Genomic DNA, 6000 nt, shown 5'->3' on the forward strand with positions numbered 1-6000 from the left:
GAAGGGTCTCTTTGAGAATTTAGGAACAAGGCTAAATTTCTCTTTGGCCTATCACCCGTATCACCCGCAAACGGATGGCCAAAGTGAAATAGCTAACCTAACAATCCTTGATCTACTAAAAGCCTATGTAACGGAAGTAGATCAAAGATCCCAATGGGAGAAGTACTTACCCTTAGTGGAGTATGCCTACAATAACACTGTACATACTTCCATGGGAAAAGCACCTTTTGAGGTAATTGAGGGAAGATCAAAAAGTCCCTTGCTACTTAAGGTACATGGGAAGCTCTTTGCTACAGATGAGTATAGTCGAGACCTACAAGAATCTTTCCAAAAGATTAAGGATGCTATCTCTATCTCACAACAAAGGCAAAAGGCTGCTACTGACAAGCATAGAAGAGCCCAAGCCTTTAAATAAAATGATTGGGTCTTATTAAAATTTCCCAAGGCTCGATTATGGCACATGACATGCAAGAATCCTACGGGACACCAGAAGTACTATGTTAAGTTAGCAAAAAGGTACTATGGTCCCTTCCAGATTCTTAGGCCAATCAATGAGATGGCCTATCAGCTCTAGTTGCCTAGTCATTGGCTCATACACAATGCTTTCCATGTGAGCCTACTAAAGCCTTACAAAGGAAAGCCACCTCAGGAACCAACTATTGAAGACCCAACGGAGATTGAGGACCAAGAAGAGGTGCTGCAGTCCGAGTCCATTCTCCGACATGAAGACAAGGTACTAAGAGGTGGTAAGACTATCTGACGATATCTTATTAAGTTTAAGAATTATCCTTTTGAAGATGCTAGATGGATGCAAGAGGATAACCTAAACCTTGTCAATGCTTACAATGCTTCCCTACAGTAAGCAAATGTACAAATGTTTAAAATGAACAAATTCTTGTCTTATAAGACTCTCTTTTTATTTACTGTGCACAAAAATGAAGTAGTATGCATGCTTAGATCGAGTTTGCGGAGACGACGTCTCCGGAACACCAAGTAGAGCTTGTCACTCTACTGTGGAAGATTGATAGGACTAATGTGCAGACATGCTTGTGGCAGCTTAGGCTCTCAAGCGCCAAATGGACTATTCATCCATTCTGGAACAATGTCGCAGGGTAACATGGGGATCCTCTACCCGCTACGAAAAGGACTAATGAAAATGCTTTATCTTCTCTACCCCATAGTCGAGGACGACTATGATTTCAAGAGAGAGGTAATGTCATAAATATCAATATCTAATTCTCCTAAATGATTTTCTCATGTTAAACTGATCATTTAATATGGGGAAGTGCTAGGGGAAAAAAAGCTAGAATATTGTTTAAGCTAGCAGACCGGCCACAGTAGGGATCCAAAGGAGGAAAAATAGGGATCCAAAGGGGGGGGCCATCTGTAAAAGAGCTGTGTGCAATAATGGGCTCAAAAGACCCTAAGGTTCAGCCCATTAAGACTTCCAAAATGAAAAGGTTCCAAAATTCAAAGGTTGTGTCCAAAGGTCAAACATTAGGGGAATTGGATGCTTTGAGTGTGTCCCAAAAAGTCTTTGTCAAGCCCTACATAGGAGGGGGCGAGCCCAAGAATTAGGGGATGAGGGAGAAACACCCACACATACTCACAAGCTTCATTGGTACACAAGGGGAAAGAGGGACACATGTCAGCTTCCTAGGCCAGATGCCCAAAAGGTGTATTCAAATCCTATTGGATGGCCATGGAGGTGGACCAATGAGAATTAGACTAGAGTAAATCTAGTTTAATTAATTTAAAAACACTTAATAAAAGAACCAATAAGAATTAAGATCTCTAGAAGACTATTGGACAGTCTCCCAAGGGGACCATTAGCATTCAACACCCCAATGGCTTGCATGATTCAACACCCCAATGCATTTATTAATTACTAAAGCTCTCACAAAAGAGGAAAGGGGGACACATGTCAGAAGGCTATCGTTTATGCTGCTTAATTTCCATTGGCTGAGGCTGAGGAGGTCCATGAATAGGGCTGTAGCATGAGTAATAAGCAAGGGAGGTTGACCAAGAGAAAGAGGGGGTTGATTTTTGCAAGGCATTATCACACACACACTCACACAATCTCATTGTGAAGCAAAGAAGACTCTCTCTCCTTCTCAAGCTTTAATGGAAAGCTTACCATCTACTCCAAGCTTGTGAGAAGGGATGCCTACACCAACAACTCTTGGCTTTGTGATGCACATCCAACCAAGAGCCAAGCTTCAATGCATGCTCATCTCCTCTACCATGCTAATTACTAAGATAAGCTATGCTAATATGAGTGATTATGTGAGGAGATGTACATCTTTCTCGTAACAATACTCCTTCTTTCTCTCAATCTACTCTCATACCCTGCTAGCTCTCACCATCTTCAAAGGTGTGTGAGGTCTTGGGTCTGAGACCATGAGGGAATTGATGTTGTGTTTGATAAGTGTTTTGCTTAGTGCATGAAGTTTCCATCTTCATTGCACTAGCTAGTATTGAAGGAACACAGAGAATTGTATTGTAAATGTCTCTCTTGATGGGAGAAACCATAATACAAAGCCTTTTGGAGGAGGGACCGGCTCCATGCAAATCCGGTCCTCAACTGTTGTCAATTGCTTAATTTCTCTCTCTTTTGAAGTATTGCTCATGCTATCTAACTAGGCGTTATGCTTTTTGTTGCTCTCTCCACCCAAGCACTCTTGTTATTCTCATTAGGAAGATATTCTAATGAAATGCTCACTATGTTGATGCTATTTTCCGCTACACACAAGTTACTAGACCATTAAATGTTACACTATGCTTCCTTAAAACACATAGAGAGTAAATTCCACCACTTCTCCAAGGTTTTTACTATGAATGACTACAAGATACACCACTTTTCAAAATATAATCTCTAATAGAATGGCTAAGTGACTAATATACAAGGTCCCCCACTTAATTAATCTTGTCTCCACTGATCATAGAGAGGAGAATGGTCTACAAGTTATTGTATCTTGTTTCCATTGAATCACAGAGAGGAGAAAAATCCATCACCTATCGAAGAAAAGATTCATTGAAACATAGAGAGAAGTAAAAATCCTCGATTGACATTATTTTGATCTAGGTTGTGCTACACGCACTTTATGGGTGGTGTGATTTGCTTTGGCAACATTGGCACCGTTGCTGGGGATACAAGGACTTAGGTAGGTATTCCTACTAACACTTGTGTGATGGTTGCTAGCTTTAGTTTTGGCTAAAGAAAACATTTTTCTTCAATGGATTTGGAAGAGGGTATTCCACAATCAAGTGGACAGCCAGAAAGCGTGTATCTTGTTGAGGGTCTGCAACTAGGTAGATTTAGTTAGGATTTGTAGATTAGAGTAGTTGTTGTGGTGGGAAATTGGTTTGTGAGGTGATAAAAGTGTTTGTTAGTCCATGTGTGGCATTGAAGCATTTTCTACTCATAGATGCTAAACCCCATATGATTTGTAGGAGTAGCTTAGGTAAGTGATCTGATTTTGATATAGAGCTATCCATCATTGATTTATTTGCTAAAGTGCTTGTTTGTATTCTTGATCTCTAAAAAGTCTAATTTTGTGGATAATTTTGCATCGTTGATTGACATTGAGCATATAAGAGGGCATGTGCAAGGGTTCTGTGAACAAAAACCAAAATGATGTAAACTTGGACATTATACACGTATAATGTCTCAAGGGGCATCTGGAAACCAAATTTCAAAATTTTGACTACACCAGTGTTCGGGAAAAAGAAAAACTTGTTATTCTGAGCATATTTTTGCATGAAAATTGGTAGAAGTTCTTGAAAACCAGTGCTAGAGACTTGGGGATGTGGATGAGTTCTGCTCCAAAATCATCAGTAGACATCATATGCGTATGATGTCTCTAGGGTGATTTTGGTAGCAAATTTAAACTTTTGACATTATACCCAACTTCTGCATGTTTTGTTGAGCACATACAACAAATTTCATGTCATTTGGACATATGGATTGAAAATTGGGAGGATTTTACTCTTTTAGAGGATTTCCTTGTCAAAAGTGATGATTTTGTGCATTTTTGAGCTCCAAAATTTGTTGTTAGTACACATTCTTGATCTACACACTAAGGGGCACCTCTGGTAGAAACATAACTAAAATTTGAGCAAAAAGACTTTATATGCGTATAATGTCTCAAGGCCAGATCTGAGGTCAAAAACATCTGAGTGTACCCTTGTGATCTACAGCATAAAGGAAGCATATAGGCAGAATTTCATCAAATTTGGATCACATTTGGGCTTGCAAAGACCATAAGACGCATCTAGGGAAGTGAATGCCTGTATTGGCCTTAACTTGCTCAAAAAGTGTCAAAATTCAGTCTTGAAACTTGATGTGAGTTGCCAGTATAGAGAGGAACCTCTAAAGTGAAATTCACTTCATTTTGATCAGCTACACATCATACGCATATGATGTCTAAAGGGCACTTTTAGAGACCAAAATTAAAATCTGAACTTACCAGGGTGTTAAGCACCACAAGACAAGCTCACAGACCAAACTTTGACAAAATCTAAGCACATAGACATTATACGCATAAAATGTCTCAAGGCAAGATTTGAAAGTAAAATTTTACTTTTGACCACGTAGGGGGTGGAAAATGATGTGTTAAGCTTGCTTGCAAAATTTCAACTCATTTGAACACATACTTTTGCATTTAAAGAGAATTTTGCAGAAAGAAGACTGTAAAGGTGAAAAAGAGGTAATTTTGTGCAATTTTGACATCCAAAATTTCCTATAATCACATATTCTTGTTGTATGCATCAAGGAATACCTTGGGTAGAAATTTAAGTGAATTCTGAGCCAAAAAACTTTATACGTGTATGATGTCTCATAGGCTAGATCTGGGTCAAAACAGACATTTGAGTATACCTCAGTGTCCTAGAGCATAAAAGAAGTCCGTAGCCAAAATTTGATATAATTTGAAGCTCATTTGGGCTTGCAAAGAGAAAAAGATAGAAATTTCAGATTCAGGCTTGTATTGGTCTTAACTTGCTCAAAAATGTCCAAATTGAATTCTGGAACCCGTTGAGAGTTGCTTGAGTGATAAGGTATCGTTGGAACAAAAGTCACCTCATTCTGCCACAAAAGACATTATACGTGTATAATGTCTCAAGTCTCAAAATAAAGGTCAAATTCACAAACTGAAACTTGCAGTGGGTAGAGGACATCAAGGAGAGCTCACATACCAAATTTTATCAAATTCTGAGCACATAGACATTATATGCGTATAATGTCTCAAGTGCCAAAGTAGAGGTCAAAAGTTACATCTCTGAGCTCACAGAAGTGTTTACCAGCATAAAAGAAGCATAGTGACCAAGTTTTAACAAATTTGGATCACATTTGTTCAAGATACAAGCAAAAATTTTCGATCTCGAAATTGTTTTGAGTGTTGTTTCAAGTGCAGTTCACCAAAATTGCTCCAAATTTTGATAGACAACTCCAAATTGAGTCAGGTATAGCTAGGTTTCCTAAATCCAAATTTTTAGGGTACCCAGAACCAGTATCTAGAGGTCAGAAGACCACCCAGACTTGACTTTTAGGGACCTGACAAAGGGCCAAAGGCGCTTATTAAGGACTATCTTGAGAGTATTGAGTGGGCCTGACATTAAGAAAGCTAAGATCATTAGGATGGAAAGCCAATCTACCAATCCTTTTGTCGATATGAAAAGAGGTATGGCAAGCCAAGCTGGAAGTGTTGAAATGCCAATCTATCCACATTTTGACACAAACCCACACAAAGCACTAGAAAAAGGTGGATATTTGGTCAATGAAGGACCCTAGAGAGAAATCCCAAAATACGAGCAAATATCTCCGAGCAATCTATTTTTCAAGCGAGCTCAGACAAAAATCATTTCTAAATAATTTGACATATTGAATGAGCTTACTTAGGCAATGTTGAGCAATTTCACTTCTTTGATCACCCCAAAACATAAAAAACAAGGAACTACTCGAAATCAACAATAATTTGAGCTTCCCCAGACAAAAATGTT

This window comes from Adiantum capillus-veneris, chromosome 10 (genome assembly GCF_014529385.1).
Source record: "Adiantum capillus-veneris isolate H3 chromosome 10, ASM1452938v2, whole genome shotgun sequence".
NCBI classification, from domain to species: Eukaryota; Viridiplantae; Streptophyta; class Polypodiopsida; order Polypodiales; family Pteridaceae; genus Adiantum; species Adiantum capillus-veneris.